This window comes from Hyla sarda, chromosome 4 (assembly GCF_029499605.1).
Source record: "Hyla sarda isolate aHylSar1 chromosome 4, aHylSar1.hap1, whole genome shotgun sequence".
Taxonomy (NCBI): Eukaryota; Metazoa; Chordata; class Amphibia; order Anura; family Hylidae; genus Hyla; species Hyla sarda.
This window is the reverse complement of record NC_079192.1, coordinates 321,944,867-321,964,698: the sequence shown is the minus strand read 5'-3', so window position 1 is coordinate 321,964,698 and position 19,832 is coordinate 321,944,867. Positions and strand designations below refer to the sequence as shown.

The 19,832-nt window shown below is 42.1% G+C and overlaps 1 protein-coding gene across 3 annotated transcripts in view; it reads right to left on the bottom strand.

The window, feature by feature from the left end:
- Positions 1-19,832, bottom strand: part of AFF4 (ALF transcription elongation factor 4) — a 101,387-nt gene that overhangs the window by 41,079 nt on the left and 40,476 nt on the right. For 2 of the 3 annotated variants that reach the window (XM_056574939.1, XM_056574940.1), the window contains exon 2: positions 14,715-14,802. The gene's annotated coding sequence lies outside the window, so the exon portion shown is untranslated. Of the gene's footprint in view, positions 1-14,714; positions 14,803-19,832 lie in introns of those variants that run through there. The other variant, XM_056574941.1, reaches the window with a different exon arrangement.

The following is a 19,832-nucleotide window of genomic DNA, read 5'->3' as shown; positions in this document are numbered from 1 at the left end:
GTCAGCATTTTACCTTTATTTATTTTAAATTGCTGCTTGCATACGTTTGGGGACTTCACCTGATGTGAAGAGAGTCTCAATAAACGGGTTCAAAAGGAGGGGAGGGAAATCTAATGATCTCCTCCTCTACTGCCGGTAAGAGCATGATGTCTATGTATATGAACAGCATGTGACTGTACAGTATTATGTAAATGTACACATGACCAGGATCGTGTTTCCTCTAACCTGAATGCCAGCCAACTAAATAACCAGCCTGGATAGATCGTGTGTAACACATAATTACAAGGGTGTGGAGCCACTTTCTGTGTAATACATTGTTATTGTTGAAATGACCTGTACAGAACTGCAGAAAATATGCGGTTTAGAACACTGAAAATACTTCTGGGTTAGTTAACAGCTTTCAGTGTGCCTCATACAACTATGGATGTCCCATACTCCCGATGGGGAAGACAATGAGACAAAAACCGCAGGGACATGGACTCGTTTGTTTGTTAATTTTTATTAATTAAAAAATAAACACACAAACCAGCACTAAATCCAATATGTTAATCATAAGCTTTGTGCAATGGAGGCAGGACAGACAGGACCCGCCTCCGTTGCATTAAGTAGGTGGTTAACATATTAGCAATGTCGGCCTTTAAGGGGGGGTCTATCTCCGGGACCAAACCAGATCAGGATACCTCATTTTAATCTGGTTCAACCACATTTTTTGGCACACTGTACCCGAAGATACTGCCATATCGGGTCAATGCATAGAAGGAAGAAAGTTTCAAAATCTGCCCCCATTCTCAAAAAAAGCATTTTAACCCTGTGTATTGGGTTCAGTGCAGGTGTCAGTTTCCCTTTAATAATAATGTTCTTTTCAGGTACCTGTATAAATTATTATATAGAACTAGAGAGTCCTATGCTTAAAACATACACTCAGGATGAACAGGTTTTCAAAAATATTAAGATTTCAGGATAAAAGCCCTGTGCGGGTTACTGTGCAGATAAGGGGAGAAGGAGAGCTGTGAACATTAGCTATTGTGAATGGTGGTAGAACCAGTGTTATCTACTGACACCACCTTTTACTGTAATCCTACCTGTGAGAAGACTCCTGAAAAAAGTATCTACTCACTCAATCATCACTCCTATTGGACAGTAGTCTCCCCATGTAAAAGGAGCCTTAGTGGTAAAACTGAAAACTGCAAGAATTAGTTAAAAAAAAAAATATATAAATATCCAGAGTAAAATGGAGTATTAGAAACAAACATCCGCTAAAAGAATCTTAAAAATGTATAACAAAAAAATAGGTCATTTTCTGATGACCCATTCCCTTTAAAATATGAAAAAGTCAGTAAGTACCAAATGGGCTTGCATGAACCCTCTGCACTTTTGACCACTCCAAGCACGCAACAAGGGGACTTGTGCCAAGTAGTATGAGTTAGGCTCTTAAAATAGTATGTCTAAATATGGAACACCTACAAAAGCCATCTTAGGGTGCTTTCACACTACGTTTGGAGTGGACGGTTGCTGGATCCGGTTGGGAGGGGTGAAAACCTGCCGCTCCCGTATCCCAGCCGGATCCGGCCCGAACCCCATTCATTTCAATGAGCCGACCAGAGTCAAACGCTGACTCCGGTTGTCTCATTTCTGCCCCGTATACGGTTTTCTGACCGGACCTAAAACCGTGGTATACCACGGTTCTAGGTCTGGTCAGAAAACCGTATAGAAAAACTGATGCAGCCAGACATTTTTCAAACCGTATACAGTTTTCAACTGTATACGGATTAAAATTTATACACACATTTTGATACAGTTTAGTCAGGTTTAGAATTTTTGTTTTAAATCAAAAACCTGATAAGGAAACTGTATTGCAAAAACGTGGTGTGAACCCAACCTAAGTCAGAAAACACCAAGTAGTAGTCAAACCTGAAAAATGATGCAGTGACTGTAGTACAAAAGCTGTAGCCGCACGTAAACCAGCCATCCTGTCACATTCCTAACCTGATAAGGTAACACTACAACCGGCATCCATCCAGTATTTTGCTTCCATGGCCAGGGGCAAACACACGCAGCAGACACAGCCACTCTCCTCTGCACAAACATCAGAAATGCCATGGATTCCTAGCATATGTTTGTAGGATCTTCACGCTCAAGTTTCCTGCACACCTTTTCTATCTTTACAAGCATCGTAACATACAGTCAGGTCCATAAATATTGGGACATCGACACAATTCCAACATTATTGGCTCTATACACCACCACAATGGATTTGAAATGAAGCGAACAAGATGTGCTTTAAAGGGGTACACCGGTGGAAAAGTTTTTTTATTTTTTTAAACAACTGGTGCCAGAAAGATAAAACAGATTTGTAAATTACTTCTATGTAAAAAAAATCTTAATCCTTCCAGTACTTATTAGCTGCTGAATACTACAGAGGAAATGCTTTAATTTTTGGAACACAGAGCTCTCAGCTGATATCACAAGCTCAGTGCTCTCTGCTGACATCTGCATTTTAAGAACTGTCCAGAGTAGGAGAAAATCCCCATAGCAAACATATGCTGCTCTGGACAGTTCCTAAAATGGACAGAGATGTCAGCAGAGAGCACTGTGTCCCAAAAAGAAAAGAATTTCCTATGTAGTATTCAGCAGCTAATAAGTACTGGAAGGAAGATTATTATTATTTATTTATTTTTATTTACATAGAAGTAATTTACAAATCTGTTTAACTTTCTGGCACCATTTGATTAAAAAAAAAAAAAAAAAAAAAAGTTTTCCACCAGAGTATCCTTTTAAAGCACATCTTGATCGCATAATTTCAAATCCATTGTGGTGGTGTATAGAGCCAATAATCTTACAATTGTGTAGATGTCCCAATATTTATGGACCTGGCTGTAGTTCATAAGGTAGAAAAAAAGACCAGAGTCCATCAAGTTCAACCTATAACCCTGAGTCCCTACTGAGTTGATCCAGAGGAAGGGAAGAAAATAAAAAATAATAATTCTAGAGGTAAAAATTCCTTCCCGACTCCAAATATGGCTGCAGAATAAATCCCTGGATCAATGTTCTGTCCCTAAAGATCTAGAATCCATAAACTGTAATGTTATTCTCCAAAAAATGCATCCAGACCCCTTTTAAATTATTTTACAGAGTTCACCATGACCACCTCCTCTGGCAGAGAATTCCACAGTCTCACTGCTCATACAGTAAAGAACCCCTGTCTGTGCTGGTGTAGAAACCTTCTGTCCTGTAAACGTAGAGGATGCCCCCTTGTTATAGATACAGTCCTGGGTATAAATAGATCATGGGAGAGATCTCTGTACGGTCCCCTGATATTTTTATACATAGTTATTCGGTCTCCCCCAAGCCTTCTTTTTTCTAAACTAAATAACCCTAATTCTGAATCTTTCTGGGTACTGTAGTCCTCCCATTCCCCATATTATTCTGATTGCCCAAGATTTTTTATTTATTTTTTTATAAATCTAAAAATTCCAGTTTTAATCCAAAGATTTGACAAAACATATTCTAGATAGTCTGAAGCAGAAATCTACAGATGAAAAAAAAAAAAAAAATGGGATTTCTGCCACAGACTAGCCAAGTGTTTCCCAACCAAGGTGCCTCCAGGTGTTGCAAAACTACAACTCCCAGCATGTCTTGGTTGGGAAACACTGGACTAGCCAGTTGACCAGCTCACAGATCAGCCCAATTTCACATAAAGTGGGAATTATAACATGTATTAAATGCTAAATGTTGTCAGGTTTTAGGTTGAATCCTGATGGAATCCTTAGCACATGATTATGGACTAAGACCTTATTCACACAGGGTTTTCTGCTGTTACAAAACTCCATGAAAACCCTTACCCATTCAGCATCACAAATTGAAATTGTGTGGATTAAAGAATCTGCAAGTGGAAAATTATACTGTATATAACATTTAATGGGCTTATTCAGGATTAGACAAGTAGAGCAGATTTCTTCCAAAAACAACCCCACCTCTTGTCCAAAGGTTTTCTGTAGTATTGCAGCTCAGTTCCATTGTAGAGAATAGAGCCAGGTTGTAATACCACACACAAACTGATGATGGGTGGGGGTGGTGTTTAGAATAAATCAGCTCTGCTTTTCTATTACTAGATAACCCCTATAGCGTAAGTTCATATGTGCCTATTCTGCTGCAGGTTTTCCAACCCATTGACTTCATTGCATAGAAAAGTCAGCAGCAGCAAATAAGCAACAAAAAACCCCTGTGTGAAAGTACCATAAGGGCTCGTTCACACAAGCGTATTTTGTTTCAAACTCGCAGCAGATTTCCCACTGATAGTTTAAAGGGGCGGGCTCTCAGCCGGCTGTCTGCAGCTGCGAAACAAAATACGCTTGTGTGAATGTGTCATAAGGGTGTATTTACACACCGGTTCCTCTGCGCATTTGAAGTTGTAAAATCCCCAATTGTGGATACACAACTAGAAATTTTGAAACTGCAGAACTGCAATTGCAGATCCGGTGTGTGTGAATACACCCCAACATTAGGGTCACACACAGCACATACGCAGCGTATTTTACTCGGCAAAACATCTGCTAAGCAGGGGGAAATACATTGTGTAGGAGCAGACACAGGGCTTTCCTGGCCGCAGCCCTGTGTGTGCAGTAAGGTCCGGAGGCGGTCTGAGTGCACTAAGAACAGACACATGACCTACCTCTGAACCCTACTACACACACAGGGCTGCGGTGAGGAAAGCCCTGTGTGTCTGCTTCTAGCACATACGCAGACTATTACCAACTGCCCAGCAGATTTCTCGCAGTGTCAAAACCGGCGTTTCAGTTTTAAGTACATATATCTGAATGTAGAATTTTTTTAAAGTTATTTTAGAGTTCCTTCACTTAGGACCCTCAGCTACTAACTGCAACATAGAGAAGCTACAGAAGATTAGTTGAAAAGACCCAGTAAAACACTGCATTAGACAGGGTTATACTGACAAACCGCAGCAGCACAGCCACCCGACAGGATGTCCAGACCAGCAGCCCAGCACACAGCAATTTCCTGAACCTGGGTGGACCTGAGTAAGTCGTTAGTGAATGCCGAAACACGTTGTCCCCATTATAAAAAGTATTCGTTGTCCTACAGTTTTATTACAAAAAAAAAAGTTCTAAAATAAAAAAATAAAAAGTATTCGTTCTGTGCTGCCTCATTACCCAACTATCTTTGCAGCGCCTCCCAATATTTTTTTTTTTACCCCACTGACCCCCTATCATTATATATCGGCCTCCAACCATGGATCCCAATACCGGTCAGAGCACAGCAGCCAGCACCTATAATCATCTCTGCCATTACCACTGTTGCACTTTTTGGTGCAGCTACTACTAAGGTCGGTATATCACTTTGGTGTGGAGGAGGATGCACGCCAGTGAATATACCTCTACAGGGAGCGCCCCCTTGTGTTTTTTTTCTCTCTCTCCTTTCAAACCCTACATTAGGAATATAACCCATTTGGAAGGGGGTTCCCACTTTAGGTGTTCACCACTTCAGAATCACTGTTTAAAGGGATACTCCACTTGAAAATTTTTTTTTTTTATATCAACTGGTGCCAGAAAGTTTAACAGATTTGTAAATTACTTCTATTAAAAAAATCTTATGCCATTCAGTACTTATCAGCCGCTGTATACTACAGAGGAAATTATTTTCTTTTTGTATAGTTCTTTTCAGTCTGACCACAGTGCTCTCTGCTGACACCTCTGTCCATGTCAGCAACTGACCGGAGCAGGAGAGGTTTGCTATGGGGATTTGCTCCTGCTAAAATTGACAAAGGTGTCAGCAAAGAGCACTTGTGGTCAGATAGAAAGGAAATTCAAAATGAAAAGATCTTCCTCTGTAGTATACAGCAGCTGATAAGTACTGGAAGGATTAAGATTTTTAAATAGAAGTAATTTACTAGCCTGTAACTTTCTGGCACCAGTTGACTAAACAACCTTTAACTACCCTAAATCCTGCCTATATGAATGCAACAAGTCATAAAACACACAATTTTTCATGGGGAGATCAAAAACTACAATAACTTTGCAGTGTGAAATCTACTCATTTGCAAACCCAATTTTAATATTAGAGCGAATATCAGGTGATATTAGGAGGAATCACAGTGTCAGGGGGTGTGTATGTTTTACACTGACGGGCATGTATGTCTAAAACACATTCCCACTTATCTCCAATTTCATTAAAATTAAGCTCACGCCCATCTGACTGATCCCCTGAATTGTCACACAAACTATAAATCCTTCTCCGGATCAGGAGAGCATCAAGAAACTAAAAGTGTGTGATCAGGGCACCCTAAACTATTTACTGATAATGCAATCAGATTTTTTGGGTTGGCCACGGTTACTTTTAGAATACATTCACTTGTAAGGCAGCCCTGAGCAAAAAGCTGCCTCACCATTAACACTGTACACAGCATAACCAGGATAGCTAAAGCAAGATGCTCCTACAATGCAGTGCCATAGTGCTGACGGCAATCACTGGCGTCACTCCAGCACATTACTAAAATGAGAGACTGCTGGAAATCCAGCACAATGGCACTGCAGAACAGCCCTTTCCTTTCTGAAGGCTCTGGACTAGTTTTTCCTCCTGACAGTGTGAATGAGGATAAAGAGGAGACAAATCTAGCAGAAATGTATAATCTACACCCCCTCAAACCCAATGAAAAATCCTTCAGAGATTTACAGAGACTATAGCCTTAGTTTTCATTGCTTGGATAAGAGTCTAGAAGGCGCCTGAAGTCCTCATCCTCTCCCCTAGCTGCAGCATTCCTGACTGTCACATGGAGTTTGTTATTGGCTAAACAAAGGCTAATCCATACAATGTTTGCCTGCTCATCCTAGCTGAGCCGGAAGTAAGAATGGTCATGTGCTGATGCAGCTATATATTAACCCTTTAGCGCTTTTCACAAGCTTGCTTCTACCTCACAACTAAGGCTTAGCTTCCGTTTATAATGGGACACCCTAAAACTATATTCAAAACGGATCCTAAGAATACTGACCGGTTCTAATACTCGTGAAAATAATGAAACCCTAACAGACCCCAGATACCTGATCATTTTTTCTAATCTGTTTCTAGTTTCAGATTGTAATTTGTTTTTTTTTTGGTTAAATTTTTTTGTCACTTCTCTATATACTTGTGTCTCCTTTCATGTTGGATTAGTGGGGTCCATCATTAAAATACTTGTCACTTGACATGTCAGAAGTTTGGATTGGTTGGGGTCCAGGGGTTGGAGACCATGACAGATTAAAGGGGTATTCCAGGTTTATACATCTTATCCCCTATACAAAGGATAGGGGATAAGATGTATGATCGCAGGGGTCCTACTGCTGGGGACCCCTGCATTCCGTGCTGGGTGCTGCTTTCGAGACGGGGACGTGACATCACGTCATGCCCCCTCCATTTATGTCTATGGGAGGGGGCGTGACTGCCATCCCACCCCCTCCCATAGACCTGTATGGAGGGGGTGTGGTGTCACAAGGGGAGGTGTGACCGTGATGTCACGTCCCCAGCACAGAATGCAGGGGGCTGAACAGATATTGTGGGGGTCCCCAGTGGCGGGACCCCTGCGATCATACATATCTCCAATTCTTTGGATAGGGGATAAAATGTATAAACCTGGAATACCCCTTTAAAAAGGGATTCAAGGGGCAGAAGCAGAAACTGTACTGAAAACCCTCAACAATTCTGTAGAGTGTTGTGATCCTTCTTTGACATTTTCATTACCGAGGCCGTCATGCTACCTGTACTTCTGAAGACACGCTGTACTCCAGAAGGCACATTTACAATGGCTTATACTTTCCAAGTCAAGATCAAGGCTGGTAAAGCGCAGTCATCACGCTTTTTAGTTTTCTAGTGCAACATGGGCTACTAGGGTTCATTTACATGTACATAATCTAGTGTGGTTTGACTTTAATGGGTTTCCAGCAGGACTGCGGATTTTCAGCAGTGGATTATATATGTGTAAACAAAACCTTAGGGTCAGTTCACACGGACAAACTTTCTTGCAGTAGCTTCCCATTGCTGACAATGGAATTTCCATTGCACAATTCCAAATTCAGAATGGAATTAGTTTCCGCAGAGAGAATGAACAGGTTTATTCTGTAGAATTTTGTGACCTGCATTGCCGTCAATGGGGGCGACAAATCCGCATTGTCAGTGGTGATTTGTATTAGTACAGTACGCCAAATTTGAGTTTCCAGGTGGAAATTCTCGTTGTGAATGTACCATTAGAGAATAATGTAGAAGTGTACTAAATAGACAATCACATGGAGAAGTTAGCGCCTAATTTTTAACCCTTTTGTTTTTGTGGTGATATTAAGATTAATAAAGTTATTTAGGGATATATGGGAAATTAAGAGTTTATTGGATCACCCCTTGTGAGTGATCAATAAGTGAATACATTTATACAAATTCCCTCCATATATTGGTGTCAATTCAGGTTGAGTCATGCATAGGGCATAGCAGTGATCAGTGATATCGGTCATCTTATGCTCTGGTCTGCTCGATCGCAGACCAGAGCAGAAGACCCATGGAAGGCAGCGGAGGCAGGTGACGGGACCTCTGTCTGCTGTTCTGGATGACCGGATCGCTGCAGCAGCGTTGCGGGCGATCCAATTATCCATTTTAGTGATCACGGCATCTGAGGGGTTAATGGCGGACATCCACGCGATCGCGGATGTCGGCCAATTACCGGCGGGTCCCTGGCTGCTATCAGCAGCTGGGACCTGCCGAGCATGACCCTTACTCCCAAGACCTGCAGCGAACTTGAGATACAAGCCAGGTAGAGGGGCCAAACTGTGCTCCACTCCCTGCCGGCCAATCCATCCTTTTCTCTGCATAGAAGTCTAGGCATTTTTGTATGGACAAAGGTGTTTTTATTGACTACCGCTTTAAGCATAGTTCTTACTATTACTATTTGTTACTGTGCAATTAAGCAAGCTGCCCAAAACTTAAAGGAGCAGTGCAGTGAAAAGTTACTTAAAATGAAGTAACCCTATCCTTTGGATAGGGGATACGTTACAGATCGTGGGGCGTCTGACTGCTGGCATACCCCTGCGATCTCCGGTACGGGGCCATGGAAGGCTGCAAGAAGCGGACATTCCAACCCCTGCAGGAAGCCGCGGCTGACATGCACCCTTCCAGCAGACTGCCGAGGCCCCTATGAGATTGCTGGGGTGCCAGTGGTCGGACCACCGCAATCTATAACTTATCCCCTATGTCAGGGGTAGGCAACCTTTCGGTAGCAGAGTGCCAACAAAAATTTCTAAGCTGCTTCGTGTGCCGTAAATACGTGGGTGTGGCTTATGGCTGTGGTATATTGTGGGTGGGGAGTCTTGTCACTGAGGTTTTTTTCAGGATTTTACAGTGAGGGCAATACACAGAAATGTGGATTGCACACAGCAGCCAAAACATGTTTTTTATACTGACCCTAGTACCACCATCCCCATGTGTAATACAGACCCCAAAATTACCCCCCTGCATAATACAGACCCGAGTATTATCCCCCCTCATGCATAATACAGACCCCAGAATAACACCCACTCCAGAATATTGACCCCCAGAATCACACCTCACTGCATAATACAAACCCCAGAATGGAGTCATTCACGTTTCCTTTTCTTCTCCATCTGGCCTAGACCTCCACAAAGACTTCTCCTAGCTATGATTTGTCAGACACACATATAAGGCTCCTATTTCCAGCAGGATCCCTACCTCTATGCAAACTCTCCATCCATATTGACTCCCATAATAATGCCCGTTTCCTGCACCTCCACATGCGCACACAGCCCCCAATACACACATACACAGCCCCCATAAGTAAATCCCAGTAATGTGTGCTGCCAGCTGCTCCAATCCCCTATTGTGGGCATCGGGCAGGGAAAGGGAGGGACACACTGGCTAGTGACGTCCCATACCAGCAGCCAGTGCAGCGACATTCTGAAAAAAATGTGATACTTTGTCTCCCAGTCAGCGCTCCCTCACATGCCACCCAAATGCACTCCACATGCCAATCATGGCAAGTTGCCGACCTCTGCCCTATCCTTTGGATAGGGAATAAGTTATCTTTCACTATACTACTCTTTTAATATGCCCCTGTAAATTAAAAACTAAGAAGTAAAAAACCTTTGAGATTTCAAAGACCTGTGAAAGGTTTTAATCTGTCACGGTCTGGTTGTTTAGACCCCAACCAGTTGATAGAACAGACAAGCCTTTACTGAAGCTCAAAATACAAACCTGCATATACTGTCACGCCTATATGCGTGCATGTATTCATTAAAAAAAAAAGGTTGTTTAACCCTTAAGAACACAGGACGTACATTTACATCCAGTGTGTGCTCCCAGCGTATGAATCACGCTCTGGAGCCGAGTGCTCTTTGTATATGGTGGGTCCTGCCTGATCTTGGCAACTAGGACCCATGGCTAATGCTGGATGTTGCCAATCATGCAGATATCTGGCATTAAAGGAGAACTCCAGAATATAAAAATTGTCTCCCATACTGCTGGCAGTAAAAAAATAAAGATGTACATACCTTCCTCCGCTCCCCCGGGGCCTCCGGTAACCGGCTCCGGTCTCCGCCACGATCCTCTTCCTGGTTGCTGGTGGTCGGAGAGTCTTACTGTGCTCAGCCAATCACCAGCCACAGTGAAGTCCCGACTCGGCCGGCGATAGGTTGAGCGGCAGTGTGACGTTTTCGGCCCAGGCAGCAGGTGCCGGTGTAGTGAAGAATTTTGTGTCCTGAAGCGTTCTCACACTGCCACTTAGCCTATCGCCGGCCGAGTCGGACTTCGCTGCGGCTGGTGATTGGCTAAGCGCAGTATGACTCGCCAACCACCGGCAACCTGGAAGAGGATCACAGCGGAGACCGGAGTCAGTTTCCGGAGGCCCCGGGGGAGCGGAGGAAGGTATGTACATCTATTTTTTTAACTGCCGACAGTATGGGGGACGATTTTTATATTCCGGAGTTCTCCTTTAACCCTTTAGACGCTGTGATCAAAGTTGACTGAGGCATCTAAAAGTGGTAAAAATGAGTCATTAATTCAGGGTGCTGATCAGGACCACAGCAATGTTGTATATCTTGGCAAAACCTTTCTAATAAACTTCATAAAAATGTCTCTCTTTTTATAGAAATCATGGCTTATAAACCAAAAAAATATATATAAATAGATATAAAAAATAAATAACCACAGAGAGAGGGTCTTTTCTATCCCTCACACACATGGCCGAAGTCTTTACTGCTGGCCATCAAGATGGTTATTAAAAATAGAACTCCGGCTGAGGTTGACGTATCCCCTTATCCACGGGGGGTTGGGTCGATTGTTAATTTTTGCCGTTTTCCTTTAAGTCGCTCGACAATTTCCAACCCCAAGGTTTGCATCAGTCATGATTACTACAGATCTGGGTGATCATGGGACACTGCACGAGACTAATTGGGGGGGGGGGGGGTTCGAGGGAGCCAAACAATGAACAAGTTTTATTGTTGACAGCACATTTCTGGGTGGTCCTAGCTCTGGCAGAACATGCACATTCTTTTATTCAATTAAGCACCACAATCTAGGGGTGCTGTCATGGCTATAGGGGCCTTAACGTGGCGAGTGGGCTTGTACTTTTTGATCAATATGTAAACTAACAATCTGTTAAATTAAGCTGGGAGGCAAGTAGATCAAAATACAAATTGTGGATGTGCGGCTATGTTTCTATTTTTGTTGTATATTTAAATACACAAATATTAACAATGAAAAATGTCAGCATTTTATAAGATGAGGAGCAAATTGAGCTTTCACTTACATCAGTCATGCATCCATATGTATCTTAATGTACATCATACCTCAATCCAGCTGGACAATATAAGCTTGACAACCTCTGATTTGTAACTTCCTTTGTAGTAACATTAGAAAGCTATATTATACACTGGAAAGGTTTCCTGGAAAAATCTAAACACAAAGCTCTTTAGTAGAATTTGTCCAGGCCTCCTTGGTATGCACTCCCTCGTTGTAACAGCTCTGTGACCATACACTGTAAGAAGCAGCTCAGGCTACTTCAAGCGCAACTGTCATCAACTCCGGGCTATATAACCTACATACAGCCATTGTACCGTTTTTACCTTATTTCTGCCGGCTTTATCACCCCCCAAAAATGCTTTTGATCACAGCCACACACAGTCGGATAGGCATGGTGCGAGGTATGTCCCACTGCCACCACGCCCACCCCTGTACATCAGCACTGGGACCGCTGTGTGATTGATACACAGGTCCCAGTGCATGTGCCCCTCAGCTCAGCTAACGTGCGAGCCAAAAGCAAGTTTATTCAGGTATGCACCTTCTATAATTTATGTACTGTACTCAGTGTCTTCTATCCTCTTGCTTCTTTCCACTCTCCTGAAAAGGCACGCAGGACAGTCCCCGTTACTAGAGGCTGAGAGGACGTGCGATCTCTGCCTCTAGTACTGCACAGGTACTCTGAGGAGGCAGGCCGCAGGAGTGAGTGCTTGCCTGGATACCATACGCTGCAGCACTTGTTAGCTTGTCAATCACACAGCGGTCCCAGTGCTGAAGTACAGGGGTGGGTGTGGTGGCGGCGGGGCATAACGTACCTCGCGCCATGCCTATCCGACTGCGTGGCTGCGACCAAAAGCATTTTTTTGGGGGTGATCAAAGCAGTCAGAAATAAGGTAAAAACAATGCAAAGTACAAAGGCTGTGTGTAGGTTATATAACCCGGATTTCATGACAGTTGCGCTTTAACTCAGCAGAAAATACCAGCAGGATCTGAACAGCCATTAGCAGCTCAGCTCCTGCACACACAAGCCTTCATATTGGCAGATTCAATTTAGTCATTTTTGGAATTGAAATTTTCTAAAAGGAAGAAAGAAGAAATGAAAAAACACTTCACAGGCTTTAAAAAAAAAAAAAAATTTAAACCCCAAATAGAATTCACGCAAACGTATATGCCAAGTTGTCTAATGTTATATTTTTACAGCTCGGACATTTACTTCTGTGATGATACCACAGATGTTTATTTCTGTTTATATATTGTATTTTATTTTTTATTAAAGGGAAGAGAGGGGTGATTCTAACTTTTCCTAGGGGAGGGGCTCATTCACATTTAAACTTTTCTTCATTTTTATTCTATATTTTCCCCATAGGGGACTATTACATAGAATCTTCTCATTACATACACTGGAGCGCCAATCAGATGGGATGGAGACAGCCCATCCTCTTGGCTGATCGGAACCCTTATGATTTCACCATGAGTGTCCCAATGAGCTAGGGGGTTAGTTTTCATGCATTACAGACGCAAAGAAACTTTGATCCCAGCGTCTAAAGAGTTAATGCCAGATATCACTCAGATCTGTGACATCTGGCTGTGATGTCTGGCATCCCACTATGATGCAAGCAGGTAGTACATGAAAATCCAAACTGGCTCTGACCTCAAAGCCAAAATGGGCTGTGTCCTTTGGGGGTTAATATTACAGCTTTAAAAATAATTGATGCATGTAAAAATGAACTGCCTCATGGCTATTTTTGACCTTTTACTTGATATTTTATGGGACAATTGGGGAAATTTATCAAAAGTTCACCAGTTACCCAGAGCAATCAGATGGCTTCTTCCATTTTCAAAAAGGCCCCAAAATCAAAAGAAGCAATCTGATGGGTTCCTATGGATAACCATTCCACTTTTCATCTGTACAGGTTTGCTAAATCCCCATTGCCAAAAGAATGAGCGCGCTCAATCTTAAGGCGGAATCCATGCCGAATTTGGAAGGAAATTTAGTAGTGTGAACCTTGCCATAGGCACAAATCTGTTGTACACAGTCAGGGTATAAAGCCAAAAAATCTCCAAACAAATGTAACAACTATTCCAACTGTACTGTAATCTGAAGGGAACTGTGTCTAGTATAACATATCTTTATAGAACTTCACAAGTATTTTCAATTACGGTACATCTATCCCTCCTAGGAGCCATTACATTAATCAGAAATAATAGTGAATGCCATGGAACTTCTTCCATGTTTGTACAACACTCAATCCAGCATTTCACTTCCTCTACTCATGTTCTCCCCCAGGGTTGGAGAGTGTTCAGCCCTCCACTCATCAGAAGAATGAGCCAGGAGACGTCTGCGCTCCCGTGCAATCCTCACCTTGCTCTGTCACGTGACCGAGACACACTCATAGACTTACACTTAAAGTGTGTCTCAATCACATGACATTGAGCCAGGAGAGGGCTGAGCACAGACCTCCACTGAAACGCTCTCCTGATTGGTCTGAACACTTAGACCTACATTGATCAAAACTTTTGACATGTTGCTAGAAAATGTCAAATGTCTTAATGACAGTGGGCATTTAAAATGTTTAGTTTCTTAAATTAGTTTTTGGAAAAATTTCCCTAAAGTAAACTTCTTATCTCCATCATGGAATCCATGAGAAAAAAATATATATATATAAATAAAATTTTAAATATCAAATACACAATGCCTTTACATAAGATAAAAGGCACACAGGAATATACAGTATGAGCCCATTTTACACTAAGGTGGCTATATTCGGAATACTTGTGTACTAGTGGACTATTATTTAATGCTATTTCAGCAATGTTACATTTTATTCAATGCAATTGCATCTAAGAACAGTAGATGAAGAGAAAGACAGACAGGGAGAAGGAAGGAAAATGAGATACAAGGAAAGAGAATATGACAGAACTAGAGACTTTACCAGTTATCACCGCCAGTACTTCTGTGTGCAGAATGAATGCCTGTGCTTCAACCATGCTTCTAAGAGTTGTGTTTTCCCACACGTATACCTAATGGGGACATTAGGAGGAAAATTAGATATTACAGAATACATCCAACAGTAATTGCTTATTCAATTGCCCTATAACCCTCATAAGAACAAACATAAGACTTAGGGCCTCATCCGGGTAATTTTTTTAAAATTCTGTTATAATGTTAGGAGTGAAGGGGGAAGAAGAAAAAAATAAAAATAAAATAGACCGATCCCATTTGTCTGAGGCTATGTTCACATGATGGAATTTCCACGTGGATTTCCACAGAAGAATTCTGTACAGACATTCCGCAGCAGCAGAGTCCCATTGATTTCAATGGGATTCTACTGCACTATTCGCATGGCAGAATTTTCACACATGTTTCTGGTACGGAAATTCAGATTCCAATTCAGAAAGACCAGACATGTCTATACTTTTTGTGGAGTCCGCAGGGAAACGCACTGCAGTCTATGAGATGGCGGATTTCCAATTGATCCCAGCGCCGGCATGTTGTGCTGGAGCTCCGCTGTCTGAAATGTCTGCACAGAAATGTTCCGTGTAGACAATCCACCACGTGAATATAGCCTTACCTGTTTTGTGTAACTCCCATCAGCTTTAGTGGGAGGTGTGTAAATTAGCAAAAGGGGTTGGGGAGTCTTCATGCAAACAAAGAAACACCCAAGAATAATAGAATTTATCATATTGTCATATCACCTTCAGATTATAAAAACAATAGCATACAGAATTGTGCTTCATAGAAACAGATCGGGAGAAATTTACTAAAATGCAACTTCTAGCTCCAATTGCCTAATGTGTGTGTCAACATTTTCTGGCTTCTAACACTGGAGAAGAACTTCTCTACAGAAAGCAAAGTGCCACTGACTGATAAAACAGGACTGCTTCTAGCTATGAGAATGAAGCTGGACTACAGCCCACCACAGCCAGTGCTCGGCAGCCCGGCTGGAACAAGCCACATACACATTCCTGTGTTTCCTTTAGTCCACAGGATACAGTTCTGGCTGCACCTCCCAGTCTCAAAGCAAGCAGCAGCAAACCCAGACCTAGGAGTCAAGAGTTTGCAACCATAGGTTTTTTTTTTGTTTTGTTTTATTAAGTAACAGTAATAAAATAAATTCTGCTTAAGGATAGTATCCAAGACATGTAAACTACTGTACCTCCCCCAGCTGTAATAAGACACCCTGAAATAAGCCATGGAGAAGCCATTTCCTGATACACAAGCCTCTATTAACATAGATGGCAACATCCTTTCTGCATTCTGCTTTTCAATAGAATATTTTGAAAACAAAAATGTATTATATATTTATATTTACAATACATATACAATAAGCAGGCAAAACACTGCATGTAAAAGGGAATATTATCAGAGTTTTTACAAATGGTAGACAGTTTTAAATAAAAAAAATATATGCTAACAGTGCGACTGTGGCAAAACGCCATGTGGTTTTTGAGGAGTCAAATCTCCACATGTGGCAAATAACTTGGCTCAACCATACGAACACTTTAACCTGGAACCTTTTGGACACAGCTGGTCTCATCTTACACTCACAAAGAGTAATAAATACCGTACCTTACATGGCACGAGTCATTTGTAATAAATAGGTTATAGATTAGCCTATTTGAGTTACTTTTCTAATATACTTAATAAGACTGTCTCATGCTACCACTAGAGTGCAAGCACCGCCAGCATTCAAAAGGGACCAAAACATCACCCAGGAAGCATAGGAACTGAGAAGTGGTCTGTGGTCACCCCCTGCAGAACCACTCCTTTACTGGGGGTGTCTTGCTAATTGCCTATAATTTCCACTTGTTGTCTGTTCCATTTGCACAACAGCATGTGAAATTGATTGTCAATCAGTGTTGCTTCCTGAGTGGACAGTGTGATTTCACAGAAGTGTCATTGACTTGGAGTTACATTGTGTTGTTTAAGTGTTACCATTATTTTTTTGGAGCAGTGTACATGTATTTTGTGGGACTGAAAAGAATGTCTGTCTACGATAGATAGATAGATAGATGTAGATCTATGGCAGTGTTTACGAAACCGTGTGTCTCCAGCTGTTGCAAAACTACAATTCCCAAACGTGCTGATAGTTGTAGTTTTGAAATAGGTGGAGACACTGATTGTCAAACACTGATCTAAGGGAGCTAGCAAAATAGGTAAGCAGAGGCACTGCTAGATTATGAGCAAGAACATCTGAACAGACACTTAAAAAGTAAAAACTGAGGTAAGGGCACCTTTACCTATAACAATAATTATTTTTTTCTACTAAGAGCCTGTGAATAATAATAATAATAATTTAAAAAAAATAAAAGTTAAGTGATAACGCTTCAGTTTTTTTTTTACTTCTAAATCCATTAGACGGAGTGAAGCAGTATTTGTGTATTTCTTTAATAACGGCAAGTCAAACTGTGACTAAGGACTATAAAATGGGGCTATGCACAGGTCATACCAGTGCAAGGTTATCACGTTTTAAGAGTACCTATTACTATGAAAAATGAGCAGTCTGACCAGAACACGTCTTCGTGGTAACATCTTCAGGAGGCGCAATGTAAAATAAGCATAACCACTTACTAAATATATTCTACTTGGTATGCAAGACACAGCACTTCTTATATTAGCATTAACCACCACACAGCTTTAGCTTTAAGACGACAATGTTAAAGAGTACCTGTCAAAATTTTTGATATGTTATAGCTGATTGTATATAGAACAACTAATAGGATATTATAAATAAATAAGCTTCCTTTTATGTGTATTTTCATTTTGAAAATGTGACCACTAGGGGTCTCCCTAGGAGTCCCTGGCCACAAGCTTTTGCATTGATTTCGGACTCACGCTGGCCTGGCAGCGAGTCCGAAATCGCAGAGCGCTGGCTGAGCACGTGACGAGCTCAGTGCAGCTCCCTGCCTGTCAGATAGGCCATGGCTCTGGGCACAGAGGACAAGCTCTGCAAAGCGGGTTCACTCGCATTCACACCAGCGATTCCAGGACATATGGGTCTACGGTAACCCGGAAAATAAGGGGGATCAGGGTTGTCCAAGACAACCACAATCCCCCTGAAGGGATAAGAGTTAGGTGGCAGGGGTGCCACCCCTCCTATCCCTGCTATTGGTAGGTAAGAAGTGACCAACCAATAGTAGATCGGGGAAGGAGGGTTAAAGATCAGTTCCCCCACTCTGCCCACCCACTGTAGTCCAAGCAGAGCAGGGGAACCAGCGGTGACCGAAGAAGGAGGTCCACTTACCATCGGCAAGGCGCGGCACAGAACGGCGATGAGGCTATCATACGGAAACCAGGGAGCTGTTGCCTAGCAACATCTGGAGGGCTACAGTTTGAAGAACACTATACAATGGTCTCTAAACTGTAGCCCTCCAGATGTTGCAAAGCTGTTTGCCGTTTGGGCATGCTGGGATTTGTAATTTTGCAACAGCTGGAGGGCTACAGTTTGGAGATCACTGTGCAGTGGTCTCTAAACTGTGGCCCTTCAGATCTTGCAAAACTATAACTCCCAGCATGCCCACACAGCTAAAAGCAGTCTCGGCATGCTGGGAGTTGTAGTTTCGTACCTCCAGCTGTTGCATAACTACATCTCCCAGCATGTCCTACGGCGATCAGTACATGCTGGGAGTTGTACTTTTGCAACAGCTGGAGGCACACGTTTGGTTGGAAAATACTGAGTTTGGTTGGAAAACCTTCAGTTAGGTTGTTAACTCAGTATTTGCCAACCAAACTGAAGGTTTTCCAACCAGTGTGCCTCCAGCCGTTGCAAGAGTACAACTCCCAGCATGCACGGTCTGTCAGTGCATGCTGGGAGTTGTAGTTTTGAAAAAGCTGGAGGTTTGCACCCCCCCCCCCCCCCAAGTGAATGTACGGGAGGGTTTACAGTGAGTTTCCTGCTTCAAGTTTGAGCTGTGGCAAAATTTTCCGCCGCAGCTAAAACTCCTAGCGGGAAACTCCCCGCCCGTGTGAATGTACCCTAAGAACACTACAATAACACATAATAAAAGGGTAAAACACTACATATACACCCCCTTACACTGTACCCCCCCCCAATAAAAATAAAAAACGCATCGTATGGCAGTGTTTACAAAAAGGAGCCTCCAGCTGTTGCGAAACAACTCCCAGCATTTACGGACAGCCACTGACTGTCCAGGCATGCTGGGAGTTTAGCAACATTTGTAAATGCACATGGCCCCTGACTTCCATTCCATTCCAAACAAATTCTCTCTCCAAAATCTCAATGGCGCTCCCCCTCTTCTGAGCATTGTAGTGCGTCAGCAGAACACTTGACGTCCACTCATGGGGTATTTCCACACTCAGGAGAAAATGCCCCCCAAAATTAAATTTGTAATCCCATTTCTTCTATTACCCCTTGTAAAATGTAAAATTTGGGGGGGATAAACAGCAATTTAGTGAAATTTTTTTCTTCTTATTTACACATCCAACTTTAACAAAATGTAATACACCTGTGCGGTGTAAAGGCTCATTGTACCCCTTGTTATGTTCCTTAAGGGGTGTAGTTTCCATAACAGTATACCATGTGTATTTTTATTTTATTTTATTTATTTTTATCTTTTTATTTTTTTTATGTTGCTCTGGCACAATTGGGGCTTCCTAAATGCGACATGCCCCCAAAAACCATTTCAGCAAAATTCACTCCAAAATCCCATTGTCGCTCCTTCCCTTCTGAGCCCTCTACTGCTCCTGACGAGGGGGGGGGGGGGGGTTCTCCTATTGTAAAAATTCAAAAACTGGGTCTACAAAAACGTGTAAAAAAATATGAAGATTTTGAATTTTCTCCTTCACTTTACTGCTGTTCCTGTGAAACACCTAAAGGGTTAAACTTTGTGAATGTCATTTTGAATACTTTGAGGGACCAGTTTCTATAATTGGGTCATATATGGGGTATTTCTAATAGGAAGGCCCTTCAAATCCACTTCAAAACTGAACTGGTCCCTGAAACATTCAGATTTTGAAAATTTCGTGAAAAATTTGAAAAATTGCTGTTGAACTTTGAAGCCCTCTGATGTCTTCCAAAAGCAAAAACATG